The 15916-nt window shown below is 34.8% G+C and overlaps 1 protein-coding gene across 17 annotated transcripts in view; it reads right to left on the bottom strand.

The window, feature by feature from the left end:
- ZNF385B (zinc finger protein 385B) overlaps nucleotides 1-15916 on the bottom strand; it is a 400251-nt gene that overhangs the window by 105662 nt on the left and 278673 nt on the right. For 2 of the 17 annotated variants that reach the window (XM_078327334.1, XM_008998615.5), the window contains exon 1: nucleotides 14034-14226. The exons of 13 other annotated variants lie outside the window; for them this stretch is intronic. The gene's annotated coding sequence lies outside the window, so the exon portion shown is untranslated. Of the gene's footprint in view, nucleotides 1-9743; nucleotides 9987-14033; nucleotides 14227-15916 lie in introns of those variants that run through there. 2 more of the 17 variants (XM_078327335.1, XM_008998616.5) reach the window with 1 other exon arrangement.

A 15916-nucleotide genomic window follows, 5' to 3' on the forward strand; every position in this document is an offset into this window, starting at 1 on the left:
CAGATAGGGGTCTAGTTTCATTCTTCTAAACATAGACATTCAGCTTTTCCACCACCATTTATTGAAGAGACTGTCCTTTCCGCTATGTATATTTTTGGCACCTTTGTCAAAAATGAGTTCACTGTGGATGTACAGATTTATTTCTGGGTTCACTATTCTGTTCCATTGGTCTATGTGTCTGTTTTTATGCAAGTACCATAATGTTTTGGTTACTATATCTCTGAAGAATAATTTGAAGTCAGGTAATGTGATTCCTCCAGTTTTGTTATTTTTGCTCAGGTTAACTTTGGCTATTCTGGATCTTTTGTGCTTCCATATACATTTTAGGGTAGCCTGTTCTATGTCTGTGAAAAATGTTGTTATTGGTATTTTGATAGGGATTACACTGAATCTGCAGATTGCTTTGGGTAGTATGGACATTTTAACAATATTGATCCTTCCAATCCATGAACATGGAATATCTTCCATTTTTTGTGTGTGTGTGTCCTCTTCGATTTCTTTCATCAATGTTTCACAGTTTTTTTTTTGGTAGAGATTTTCATACTACTATGAAGAAATACCTGAGACTGAGTAATTTATAAAGTAAAAGAGATTTAATGAACTTACAGTTCTACATGGCTGGGGAGGCCTCACAATCATGATGGAAGGTGAAGGAGGAGCAAAAGCATGTCTTACATGGTGGTAGGCAAGAAAAGGTGTTCAGGGGAACTCCCCTTTATAAAACCATCAGATCTCATGAGACTTATACACTATCACAAGAACAGCATGGGAAAAACCTGCCCATATGATTCAATTACCTCTCACCAGGTCCCTCCCATGATGTGGGGATTATGGGAGCTATGATTCAAGATAACATTTAGGCTATTTTGAATTCCAAATCAATCATTATCATAATCAATTTTAGAACATTTTTATGACATCTAAAAGTAACTCTTATCCATTAGCAGTCACTCCCCAGTTCCTCCTAATATCCCTAGCTCCTGGCAACCACTAGTCTATTTTCTTTATCTCTAGATTTCACTATTCTGGACATTTCATTTAAATGAAATAATATAATATGTCATGTAGTCTTTTGTGACTCCTTTCATTTGACATAATGTTTTTGAAGTTTATCTATTTTGTAGAACGTATCAGAATTTCATTCATTTTTAGGGCTTAATAATAGTCTATTGTATGGATGTCCCAAATTTTGCTTATCCATTCATCAATTAATGGGCATTTGAATTACTCCCGCTTTTTTGCTATTATAAACAATGCTACTATGAGTATTCATTTACAAATTCTTATGTGGATATATGTTTTCCATTCTCTCAGGTATATACCTGGGAGTCAAATTTTGGAAATTGTTGGGTCATCTGGTAACTAGATGGCTTAGTATTTTGAAGAAGTGTCAGGCTGTTTTCCAAAGGGTCTGAAACATTTTAAGTGATAACTATCAGTGTATGAGGGTTCCAATTTTTCCTGGCCTGCCTATATAGGACCACATAAGAATTATATGCCTAACGTCTCCTATTGACTTCAAGGAGAAATGAACAATATGAGATAATGCTCTAGCTCTTAAAATTTCCACCAATTTTTTACATAGTGTCGTAGACTCATTACAATTTCTATTTCAATGATTCTTTTTTGGTAATGAATTTTCTTAATAAACTCTGTATCATATTTCAAATTGTTCCAGAACATTATTGGCAATAGTGTTTAATGGACTGTCATACTTCATTTACATTGATCCTAAAAACAGAAGAGAAAAAAGAGAGAAGGGTGCTTAAAGCATTTATCTGTAATGGCAAGTCTTGAGGTCAGCCCCGTCCATTAGGGAAAGCAGAGTAGCACTCAGCAAAAATAGAACCAGCCAAAAGTATAGATTGAGAGTAATGTTTTTTTTCTGATGCTCAAGTAAATACTCTGATTCACATAACCACCCTGTATTTAATTACACATTACTCTTCAAATTAGGTAATGTTAACTTCAGTGCTTATAGATCTATAATGATGTATTATATAAATGTATCAAATGTTGCAGAAGCCCTTATTAAAATATTTATCTTAAAAGCTTTGCTTTAAACTCTTAGCTAAGTTAAAAAACAGAAATATTTGTTATACCAGTAGCCTGTCTTAATTTATTATTACTATAGTCATTAAATGTCTAAAGTAAATGTATAGACTCATTCTACTTAAAGCTGAACAATAAACAAATACGTAATTATTTTGCCATTGTGGGTCTCCTGAAGGGAAGCAAAATTCTTTCTCTAAGCCCACAATGGTGGCTCTGATAATACTGTGTACCTGGTACCTGAGGGCCTGGTGAGAGTCACTTTATACTAAAAAATCCAAATAAAATAGAATGCAACAGGGAACTTCACAAACAGATTACTCCATCAACAAAGGCTGGCGTGCACAATGTTCCCCCTTACCCAATCAAATCTCTATGTTAATAAAGACAAGGCTTGAGAACTTCTTAAGTGACACTACTCATTAGCATAAAAAACTTAGCAGCTATTTACCATTTCATTAGCATTTAAATGACAGGCAGTTTGCCATGTCAAACACAGATTGTTTTAAAGTAATGGTAGATCTTCTGAATAAATATAAACTATACTTTGATCAATCCTTCACCTCAACCTTGCTGTTTTCACTTTCAAAATCTACTTTTTAATACTGCTTCACCAGGACTTATTGCCTGTTTTTGCAAATGGTAAATAAATAGGGACAAAGTGCATTTTTTTGCGCAAGATATTTCATGCTTTGATCTCTCTGTCTTCTTATTTCAGAGTTTGCTGCTGCTGCTGCTGCTGAAGAACCCTTTCTCCTCACCTCCGGATGCCTGAAAGTCAGCAGGAGTTACAAGCAGGAATTTGGCCAAAATGTATTGCACTCTGAAAGAAATGCTTAATTTCTCCAAAAGTCAAGGACTTGCTGAGAAAAAAGGTTGAAAATATAATGAGCAAGCATTTCAATGCAAAAGGTGGCATAATATACCCATTACATTGCCATTCTCATGGGGCAGAATCAACCTTTGACTTCTGTATAAACTATCTGGCAATATTATGTAAGACATCTCCTATTTGTACTTCTGTTTCAGAGCATAGTATATAATCTGGTATATATCATAAGGGTGTCACCCTATTTGATAATAAAACTTTTTATATCACTGAATGCATATATTTATCAAACTTCCTGTACTAACACATATAAGCATGCATACTCCAAAGGTTTAACAGGAATAATGTAACACTCTTGAGACAGGAATAATACAAGATGATCACAGGAAAATAGAAAATTCTAGGCAGCAGTTTCACATGTTTAGCAGCAGAAAACTGTTGAAATAGCTGCATAAGGTAGGGGCTGATAAGACCCTAAAAAACCAAGGTGTGGGCCAAGCTGACTAAGACTAACTGGACCCAACATGGAGCTGGATTTGACCTAGGTTTTACCTAGGACCTTATTATACTCTTATTAACATAGTAAATCACACACCCACCAGTGCAATGACAGTTCTGAGACCACCCATATTGGGTGTAAAATGAGTAGCACACAGTTCCAAGAAATTTTCATATCTTTCCAGGAATGTTCATGAATATCCCACAACTTGATTAAAGAAACCCATAAAGATAGCAACTCCAAACCCTGTGGTATGACTTATTTCTCTTGAATATGCCCACAATCTCCTTTCTTCAGTGTATACTTTTCACTTTGTAATAAATCTATACTTTTATTATAGTCCAATTTGTCCTTGAATTCCTTCTCACAACAGCATCAAAAGCCTGGACACCAGATAAGAGTCAGGGTCTCACTGGCATTTGGGGATGTCCTCCACTAGTTTCACTCTTATCATGGAAATTCCATGTATTCATATACATTCCCATTAGATTGCAATTAACTTTCTTCCATATATTTCATTTTGCTGGTAAAATACAAGTTGTATTCATCTATAGCTATGAAACCAATAATATGTAAAAGACAATTTCCTAATATGATCATAAGAAAACTATTATTTCAGCCAACTGCCTCTGTAACATAATAGGTACCTTATGTTAATGGATTATGTCATAATACATCACAATACAACCTAACTTGAGGACAGATGACACCTGAAATTATTGCCTTAGTCTTTGACCTTTAGATATATAATCTTAAAAGCCAATTTAGATTATAACTTTGAGAATTCCTAGTGGCTCTTGTTTATATACCAAAACAGAAGCACACAAAACACCTCATTCTTTGAAAGAGTATGCCAGAGTCAAAAAATATGCATAAAGAAGCATTTACAGAATGAGATCAAATCTGTATCTATTTGATATCCTGCAGTAGTAGTTCCTTCATATGCCATTATTACCTATGTTCCCTTCAGTGAGTACTGAAATTAAAATCTTAACATATTACAAAAGCCTATTCGGGTAGGCAATGCGAACTGTAGAACTCCAGAAGATTTCTTTAAAGAAATTTAAATGAGTGGCATTTCAGATGTTCTGCCAAACTGTTTTTTCTCTCTCTTTTTTTTAATGGCTTTCCCAGCTTTGTTGTACCTAATACTGGATATTTTTTCTCTCACCAGGATAATTACCGACACAGCATCTCCTATACTTCTCTCAGCCATTTCCATTCTTTCATTAATCTACTAGGTGAAGAAAATAATTTACCAAGAGACTATCAAAACCATGGCCATTAAGAGGTGACTATATGAATAGGGGAGGTGACTGATAAAGGATATTGCTTTTGAAAAGGTCTCATAATAGCAGTAAGAGTGATAACATTTTTATAGCACATACTATGTAGCAGGCACTCTTCTAAGCTCATTACATATGTAGGTATATATCCTCATTTATATATACTCATATATATACTTATACATATATTTATTTAATCTTCACAATCTGATAAGTTATTAGCGCCATTTTACAGATGAGAAACTGAGGCACAGAGAGATTAAGTCCAACTTCATATAGTTTGTATGTAGAGGAGCCAGAATTAGAATCCAGACTATTTGACTTCTGAATTTTGCTTTTCACTACCATGCTATGGTCACCAAATTGTGCAGGTGAAAACACTCCAGTCATATGGATACTGAGGGAGAAGCATTTTACCATAAACCTAAGATATTTAAAATACTGGATCTCCAAATAGGCATAGTATTCACTTGGGAATTAATTGAAACTTATTTGACCTTAGTGTAGCATCTGATACTGAAATAACTAAGATATATAATGAATATATTTATCTAAAAAGACTCTTCCCCAAATAATAATATTATTTAATTCAATAAATACTTATGAGGGGCTAACAAGGCACAGTGCTAACAACTACAGGGACTATGAACTGAGTCAGAACTTATTTGATTTTTTAAGGTAAGAAAATAATAACAACTGCTACCATTTAATGAGATTTTACTGTATGCCAGATGACATGCTACGTGATTTGTGTCCCTTATTCTTATTAAAATATAATGCAACTCTATTATATTTATGTTATTATTCCCACTTTAGAGATGAGAAAGGTGAGGTTTAGAGTGACTAAGATCACTCAGTATGTGGTAAAGCCTGGGTCCAAACTCCTGTTCATCTGACTTAAAAGCCCTGTCATCATTCCCTAAAGTAGATTATACGTAAAGTTGGTATATGAAACAGATTCTGTCATCAAATACATTTAGAACACGTTACCTCAACAAAGCTTAAAGTGGTTCTTTTTTTGTAATGCATCTCAGAGTTTTTAACATACTAACAGGCACTGTGAACATCTAGATAGAAAAAATTTCTTCATTCAATTTTTTGAGCATGGAATCAAACCTTAATTTTTTTTAATTAAAATAATATAGGCAACACTGTTCTATCCCTGTTAAAAGCACCAACTCAGGAGACAGATACGTTAGAAACTCAAGATTCCTAGGTCCACTACTTTCTTGTGCAACCTTGGACAAGTAGTTTTACTTATTTATGCCTCTATTTTCTTTTCTGTAATTGAGAAAAATAAGAATAGCTATATCATAGGACAGGTGGGAAAACTGAGATTTTTTTCTATGCAAAGTGCCTAAACCTGTGCCTGATATATAACCTGTATAAGCTTCAGTTACTATGGTTACTAATCCTTGATACTAAGCCATATCCCAGGACAGTATAAATAATTAAATCTATTAATACTTACCATAAATGACAGGGGTCATATATTATATAAAAATAATGTTAAGTAGGTTCAAGAAAGAAAGAAATTGCATCTAGTTCATAAATGTTTCCACAGATGAGATATCTCTTAAGATAAACTTTGAGGAATGGCTTTTGTTTCGAAAGGTATATATGAAAGAATGGTGGAGGGAACTATATAAACAGAAAGCAAAGAGAAAACAGAATATATTGAAGTTAAATTTTTTTTCAGGCTCTCAAGGTATTCTTAGGGTTTTGGATTTAATGATAAAACCACAAACAGAAAAACAGAATATCTTTGTGACCTTGGTGTAAGCAAAGATCTCTTAAACAGGAAAAAAAAGATGCTAATCATAAAAGAAAAATATTGATAATATATTCTATTAGTAAGAATGTAGGAATAAGACATCATCAAGAAAGTGAAAAGATAATCCAGAGCGTGGGTGACAATATTCACAATAAATATGTTTTGACCAAGGACCTGAATCTAAATATAGAACTCCTACAAATCAGTAAGAGAATTACAATACTAGATAAATGGGCAAAAGACTTGGACATTTCATAAAAGCATATGTTAAAATGGCCAGTAAACTTACAAAAAAGGTGCTTAACCTCATTAGTAGTTAGGAGTATGTGAATTACAACCACAATGAGATATCACTACATATCCACAAGAAAGGTTCAATTTGATGAAGAAAGATAAAGATGATTATGTGTCGACAAGAATACAGAGCAACTAGAACTCTATATTAAAGCATAAATTGTCACAGCTACTTTGAAAACTACTTGGCAATATCTATGTAAGCTAAATATATACATATCCTATGACCCAGAAATTTCACTTCTATGTATATACCTAACAGAGATGGTATGTACTAGAATGCTCATAGCAATATTCTTCTTAATAGCCCCAGTTAAGTCAGTTAATCCATCAACAATAGAAAGAACAATTTTTGTATCTTCACACAATGAAACATTCATGCAATGAAATATAGCAATGAGAACAAATGACATATACTTACATGCAACAACAAATAGACCTTGCAAGCATAACATTGCAAAAAAGAACTAAAATAAAGGAGTACATGCTGTATGATACCATTTACATAAAGTACAAAACCAGGCAAAGTAACTTATTATAAGGATAGTGGCTCTCCTTGTAGAAAGGGTGGGATGAGGCGGGGGGTGAGATGACTAGAATAGAGCATTAGAATGTCTTCTAAGGTACCAGAAATGTTCTTTCCTTGATCTGGGGGCAACACATGTACGCTGTATTTGTGTACATTCATTCAACTACACACTGATATACACTTTTCTGTGTGTTATAAATTAAAAGAAATTTTTAAAAATATACTCAATGCTAATTTTAATAAAATATTTTTACAAATACAGGCACAATTTCCCAATAAGAAGAATATCTTCAAATATTGTCAAGTTGGTATAGGTTTGGGATGACAATGATGCTTTCTAAGTTCTTTTTTTCCCATTGCCAGCTTGATTTTGCTCAAAACGATTTGTGAGCAAATAAAATTCTCTTTAATGCTGATGCTTCCTTGCTGAATTTAGGAAGTGAATAGAGGAGAATAACACAGACTCTAGTGATGCCAAAGAGAAAAATGTAAATCTAGAACTCTGAGCCTATAAAATCTAACAATTGGCAGTTACGTGCCTGAATTTCCCTTGGGGAAGCTCAGGGTTCCCCCTTAAAAAGAGCTCTGACAGCAGCCACCATGGCAGTAGACTGGCAGAATGTTACATTTAAAAATAAATCCTTTTGAGCACTGCACGAAAGTTGATAAGCAATAATGAAGTGCCGCATCAAAAAAATCAAAGAAGTCGCATCATGAGGGATATAAAGCCACAATGTCCTTTGAGTTTAGTAGTAATACGCCAGCTTTTACACAAAACGATGAATCTTTCACCAACATGCAACAGATGGCTTTTCAGATACTGTGGCAATAGAACATGTACAGCCAAGTGGTGATTCATTTAGCCAAGTGGTGATTCATTTACACCTGAATATCTTGCCCACAGACTAAATTTCTTATATTTAAGTGTTGTTAAAAAGTGGATAAGATTTATTTGCTATATAGTATAAACTATCATTTGATCAAACATGTGACATACTTCATTGGCTGCGATCCTTTTTTTCAAGCAGCGTTGAAAAGTATGAGAATTTAATAACTTAAATAAATTTAAAGAGTTATGACTGAATTTAAAATGTTTTGCTTTATCATAGTTTCTCAAATTATAACCCAATAATATTAAGCATGATCATGCAAAAAAGGAAATCTGAAAAAGAAAAAAAAATATTCTAACAAATGTGTTCTCAAGTTTTTTGCAATAGTTTTTAAACACCTGACTTATCAAAAGGGAATGTCATGTGCTGTTTCTAAATTACAAAGTCTTTGGAGAAGCCAAAATTATCTCCAGACAGGGCTTTACTAAAATTGTCTGAGGTCGAGAATGGATTGGGAGGTCACAGCGCCTGATGATATTTTCTGGCAAAATGACCTACGGTCCTGAGCTACATTTGCCTGGTGACTCTCCTCAATGGCATTAAGACCTTTTCTTGAAGTCTGAAGGCTCTTTCTATTACAAACAGAGGAACTATTTGCTATACCTTTACAGCATGCTAGAGACCTAACAGCAGTGCAGAATGATCATTTATTTTGGAAACCTCCCTAAAAATACAACTTTCCCAGGAAAAGCACAACTGTGCTTCTCAAGTCACCAAACAGTTCTAGAAAAATCATATTTAATAAAATTTTAGAGGTAAGCATAATTTAGGAATCCACCCTTCATATTGAATAACAAAAATGGGATTTGGAGAGTCTAATCTAACATGGTACCTGCATGATGGCAGAACCAAACCTAAAGCTCAGTGCCCGTGAACACTGTTTTGGATATTTAAGTGTATACAACCAAAGATATATAAGAATCACATATTGTCATCATTACCTTCTTAAAAAATTTAAGGTTAGTATTTGGTCTGTTTTCTTTTTTAACTTTGACTGAAATTTTAAATAGAGTGTTCATTTGTTAAATGAGATTTTAATTTTACTATTTTATCAACATGATTAATGAGAGAAATTCAGTGCAAGAAAAGCCAGTGTGGCCAAAAGCCAACATTTCTTTCCAGTTTGAAAAACAGCACAAGATTGATTAAAACAGCTCATTTTATTTTATTATATATATAAAACATGTATTATATATACGTTTTAGATTCATAGGGTACATGTGCAGGTTTACATAATGGGTATACTGTATGATGTTGAGGTTTGGGCTGCCCAAGTAATGAACATAGTACTTCATAGGTACGCTTTCAACCCTTGTCTCCCTCACTTCCTCCCTGCTTTTTGAATCCCCAGTATAACACCTCATTTTAAATACTTCTTTTAATATTCCCAATGGTAAAGAAAAGAGAACAACAAAGCTCATTACAACTACACTTTAACCATACTACTTGGATCCATATAACTAACTGAAACAGCCTCATGGTAGGAGGCACACTCACGGTGGTATTGGTGGTTTTTATACTGAAGTGCTATTAGAATCACAACAAAAATACTGTCTGAAAAGACATTTTTTTCAAGCAATGGTAACTGACCTTCCACTTGAGATCAGTGCAGCAGGGCTATTCAGACCTCTGGCTCTGTCTTTAGGCCTCTCCTCTGCAGTTCCCACGAAAAGCCAGGCTAAAGGGATCCGGATACAGCAACTCTGGAGGTCAGCACACCCAGCTGCTGCTATAAATTCTAGCTCTAGGGCACAAAATGCTTTTTCCCCTAGCTTCAGAGAATTTCAGTTTCTGCTTTCAATGTCTAGGCTGTGGCATTTAAGAACCAAAAGGAGGGAAAAGGAAAGCATGGTGGTTTATATAAATCATCCTTTTTGAAAGGATATTTCCCCCACCTCAAGCTTATTCAATTTGAGAAAATAAGAGTTAATATTTGCTCTGCTTGTGCTCTCCACTCCCACCTTGGCAGAGAAAGATGGTCTCTTTAGCTTAAATATTAACCAAACACTTCATAGCTATTCAAAACCAGTTGCCCATATTAACAATAACAACAAAAGGTAATAAAATCCCAGAAGGCACAACTTGGGAATAAATAGAAACAGTAAAAACTGCTCTAAACCCTTTTTGCACATGTATCCCAAGGCCACCAGAATTATAATGCACTATAGAGTGTTCATAAATAATGATAGTAAGCTATGATAGTCATGGCGGCCATCATAGAAAAGGCCACTCTTGGTCCTCCATCAGCAAATAAGCCATTCTCACCCAGGAGCGGCAGAGATGGCTTCCATCTGGCAGCCAGGGTTGGCTGTGCAAGCAGCATGAAAGCCCCTGTCCCATCCCTTTGGAAACCTGGTATGGGGAGCCTGATCCGGCCATGCCAGGGACAGAGTGAGCAGAGATTGTGAACATAGGGTAAAACTGGAGCTACAATGGGAAAAAAAGGTGAAGAATGATCTGGAGAGGGAAGAAAGACAGTGAGTTTTGCTTAGTTTTGCAAAGTGGACTAGAATTAGTACCAATTCCTTATTGGAAATTTCTTAATATCTTACTCCTAAAATGATGTTATTTCCTTTCTCCTCCTCATTGTATGACAAAAATCTGTATAAAATGAAGTAGAGTAGAGCAAAACTGCATGAGCAGGAGCAGTCTAGTCAAGCAGGGCATCTAACTCCTTCAAACACTCCTGTGGGTGACCAGAAGGCAATGCGAGCTCATATGACACGTCCTGTGACCCAGGGAATGTGTGTACTCTAAAGGGTCTCCAGTGGGTATTTAACAGATTAGGCCAATAGTTGGCCTGGGTTCTTGAAACTCTGCCATTATCCTGACATACCAGAAACTCATGCTATTTGCTTTGGTCAGGTAGGCAGTTTCTGGGGCACTAGCCACGTGCAGAACATCTCCAGTGAACACCCAAGCATTTTCTGCACGTGAAGAGACTCATAAATGACTGCCCCGTCCCTGTGCATCATGTTACTCTTGTGCTATTATACTGACTTTGTACCAGACTTTCTCATGTGAAATTTCTTTTTCTTCTTTTTTAACATAGTCATCGAAATTTTTACTTTATGATTTGATTGTCAGGTTCTTTTTTTAATATCATATAAAATTTACTGTATACAATATGATGTTTTGATGCACACATATATAGTGAAATGATTACTATGGTAAAGCAATTTGACATACATCCATTATGTCACATGGTTACTTTGTGTGGTAAGAGTACCTAAAATCCACTCTTAGAAATTTTCTAATATACAAAACAATATTAACTACAGTCCTCATGCTGTACCTTAGATCTCTAGATATATAGTCATTCTGTATAATTACAACTTTCTGCCCTTTGCCTATATTTGCCTACATCTCCCCATGTTCCCCTCTCCCCCACACTGTGATAGCCACCACTCTATTCTCTGTTTCTATATATTTGACATTAAAAAAATTTCTATATATAAGAGAGATCATGCAGTGTTTTTTTTCTGGCTTATGTCATTTAACATGAAATCTTCCAGTCTCAATCACGTTGTTGCAAATGGTAGGATCTTTTTAAACCTGAATAATATTCTTTATATGGAATTTCACTTTGGCTTCCTAAATGATTCTCTCCTATCCCAGCAGTGCACACCAAAAGTCAAGCCATAATAACTTTTTCATAAGTAGTACCACTGAAAGTAGAGCATTTCATCACAGCACTCATTATTTTCCTTTTCAATGATTTGCTTTATGAGGCAACAAAGGAATGGAAAATTTTCTTCAAAAACATTTGTTTTAACTCTTGGTCTCTCCTGAACTTCAAACACTTCAAGCTCCTTTTGCTTTAAAAGATGCCAAGGAAAGTAAACAATTCTCAAAAATGAATCTGGTGTTCAATGCATTTAACTTAAGAAAGTATGATTTCTGCTAATAGAAATGCAAAACCCAAAGTTCCCAAATTGCACAATCTCTACAACTTTCCAAACTTTGACTTGTATCTCTGTCTCTCTTTCTGTAATGCCCTCTTTCTCTCCCTTTCCTAATAATGGTTTCTATAGTCTCCTACTTTCTCACCTGTCTTTTCTGCCTCTCTCATCTCCTGTGTCTCATGTATTGACATCTCTGTCTCTGTCTCTGTCTCTGTTTTTGTACATGTGTGTGCCTATCTGTGTGTCTCCTTTGTCTCTGGCTCCCACCATAATACTTCCAGGGACCTACAAATAACTCAGAAAATTTGTCGTTTGCCTTAAGTTGCAACTATACTGTATTAGTTTTATTTTTAATATTTGCTTCTATAAATCAAAAGGTTAATAGCAAGATTATTCTAGGATCAGGACAGGTTTGTCCCTGTGACAAGATTTAACAATTAAATTAGACTATATCTCTAATTGTGTCTCCAGTAGTCATGCTAGTTGTAACAGCCGAGGATTGTTTTCATTACGTGCTCCCACGAGGGTATCTGCCATGCATGTGAAGGAGTGGGACAAGTTAGAAACTTACGTGCACCATAGAATTTTATGGTATATTTTTACAGAAATTCATCATTGCGTCCTGCTTTCTACAAATACTATGCCATTTTACTGGAGAGCACAAGGTGCTTTTACATATGTTAAGTAGCTCTTTACATGTGTTTTATACATACCACACTAAGTCCTTGTCTAAACTTTGTATGGCTTATGATCATCCCATGTTTTTCTGATGAAGAAAATATGTTTAGGGATAAATAATTCTATGAAAATTAAACATAGAAAATGAAGGCAATGATGAATCTGGCACTACAAAAAAATTCTCCCTAAATCAGGTATGTAATAACTATACTGAGCAACATTATCTGCGAAGAGGTCACAAATCAGTGTCTCAAGGACCTTGGAAAAATTAATGCACTTTGGCTTAACCTATTCATTTTTTGCAAGTCCCTTGAACCCTCAGTGTTTACACTTCTAACCGATGAGTAAGACAGAATAAAAGAAGTCAATGCTCTTTCAATATTTTCCAAACCACCTGAAATCCCACTGGAGACAATGAGATAAAAACATCTTCCTGGTGCCAAGAGTACATAAGTCCTTTCCTAATACTTCCCTAACAATGTATTTATTCATGATTTACAAATGGAAAAATTGAAGAAAAAAAAAGGATTTCTTAGGTGGGGAGTAAGGTGGAAGAAATAAAAGATGGGGAAAATAAAGTGATAACATCAAAATAGAAATAAGAATTTTGCAAATACCTATTGTATACATACAAATTATACCTACTCTTATAACAGACAATACTCCCTCTTGAGGAGCTAAACTCACCTGGTTTCCAGAGAGATTTCTATGCCCAAGGGTCTAAACAAACATGAAACCATTGAGCTTTGACGTGAATTAGATGGAACATTAACACTTGAAATGGTGCCTATCATAAAAATCATGTGATAAGAACGCAAATCGCCCACGTCACTCAATTTGATTACAGGCTACCAGCCACTATCCTGTCAATCTGAATGTAGATTCTTGGACATGTATAATCATTAGCTTAAACATACTTTCTGAAGAGAAGATAAAAAGGAGAGAGTGTTCTAACATACTTGGATTGACATGAATCTCATTTTTACCTAGTAGTTATTCTGACACAAACTGAAAGAAAAGGAAATGGTAGCTCATAAAGATTAAAGAAATATGGGAAATCAGTCACCTCGTCATTATAGTTAGCACAGTGGTTCAAAAGTGCAACTGAAATACAAACAGGCTAGGAAAATCATGATAGCATTAGACTAAGGAGTTGCACAACTAGCAAATTCTATTTGTCTTAATTCGGATACTTTTCTCTTTTTCTGAAGTTCATTTGAACTGTTTTATATTTTTGTCACATACTTCATAAGAAAGTTTCTTAAGGTGTAAATGTGGGTTAATTAGCAGTGCTTACCTTTGTTTTTAAGGTTAAAGTCCACGTTCACTTCTGCATTTGAGCATTGTACAAGGTATTACATTTAAAGGTAAATAATTCCATCATTTTAACCTGGTGCTCCTGTGAAATGTGGTGCTAGGAAACCGCTGGCAGGCAGTGCTTCTGAACAAATCATATGTCCTGTAATTGCCGCCTAGCTCTAATTACTATTGAGGATAGTGTTTGCAACTTGATTCCAGGGAGAGGGCAGACTACCTTCTGATGACAGAGAACCAAATATATCCTAAAAGACTGACAAGTGGCTTTCTTTCACGTAATTTTTCTAAGTATCTCCCAGCTACTCAAAAACTACCACTGTGTCATGGTAAAGTTTGAAATGAAGAAAACTGACACATTTCCCCTCTAAGAAAGCAATTCAATTCTACCAAAATATCTACTTATCATAACAATTTGGAGTTTTCAGTATCACTTATATGTCAAGGGGATTATTCTCTCTTAGGTGGGTAACTAAATTTTTTAAATTGCTTTTTATTTCAAAAAGGAATGTGTTCTCATGACAAACTTTATTTTTATTCTGTTAGACAAGAATAATTTATTTGCATACTATTAGGCCTGAAGAATTTGTTTCCTTTCCCATGGATTTTTAGGTTTTAAATAAAGATTCATATATTCAAAAAGACTAAAGTAGATATCAATTTGCTATTAATAAAATTAATAGGTTTGTGCATCTCAACTCAAAAACCTAATTTCAGTTATATGGGGTATTATCATGGTAAAATTAAAGTTATACAGGCTTGGAATAAAAATGTTTTATTATTTACTCTCATATCTAATTAATTAAACTTTGCATCTAGTGGCATCAGACTATATTATCAGAATAAAGCATCTGATATATCCATGTTACACAGTGTGGCTATGACCGAATGGTTGTTTTGCTTATGCTAAGCTGATTGTCATTGACACTGATGAGTTAGCTTAGTTGGTATTTGAATGAATAAAGGAAACTTGAAATGACTGATGCTTGCGAATGTCAGGAAGGATTTTGGACCTTTGGTTGTGCAACTCAGCACATTTGCTAACCACAGCCAACACTTCAGTGATGTACTGAAAAAATTATACTTACGCAAATTCTGAGATTTAGTATATCTGCTTATGTCAGATTTGCACAGTAACTACCAGGGACAGGTAAACCTACATGAATAATTGGATGCAGCAAACAAAATGGTAATTATAAAACTAGCTCTTAGAAATGGTACATTTTTCCAGTCTCAATGATCTCAGTTATGAATAATAACAAAATACTACTCTAAATGAAAAATAGTATGCTGGCTATATACTTATTTCCCCTCAAATAACAATTGGGCATTCCTCATGATTACAGCAAAATTATAGTCATGGCTGTGGTTTTCATTTAAAAAAAAAAGCTTCATCTGTGATAGCTCTCCCCTAAGAAACCTCTGCTCTATAGAGATTATGCTGATGACCTCTTCAAAGTATTTTTATTTCATGAAGCTAAGCGAAGTATTTTATTCTTTCTTACCTGTTGTTAAATCATGACTGATTTCTTGGAGTATTTTTCTAGAACATTTCTAAGTCTGGACTATTAGTGCATCCTTGAGCTCCCAAGCTCTTTATTTGTACCTCTCACATATTTTTAGTTTAGTTCAGTAGTACACAAAGTGTGGTTCTCAGAACAGCATCACCTGAGAACTTATTAGAAAAGCAAATTCTGAGGCCTCACTCCAGATCTGTAGAATCCTAAACACTGGGGATAGGGTCCAGTAATCTGTGTTTTAGCCAGTCCCCCAAATGACCTGAAACATGCTGATGTTTGAGAACCACTGGTCCATAGTGCAGGTAGGTACTAAGCTGTGGGAGAATTGGATAAGAAACACTTAACC

This window comes from Callithrix jacchus, chromosome 6 (assembly GCF_049354715.1).
Source record: "Callithrix jacchus isolate 240 chromosome 6, calJac240_pri, whole genome shotgun sequence".
Classification (NCBI taxonomy): Eukaryota; Metazoa; Chordata; class Mammalia; order Primates; family Cebidae; genus Callithrix; species Callithrix jacchus.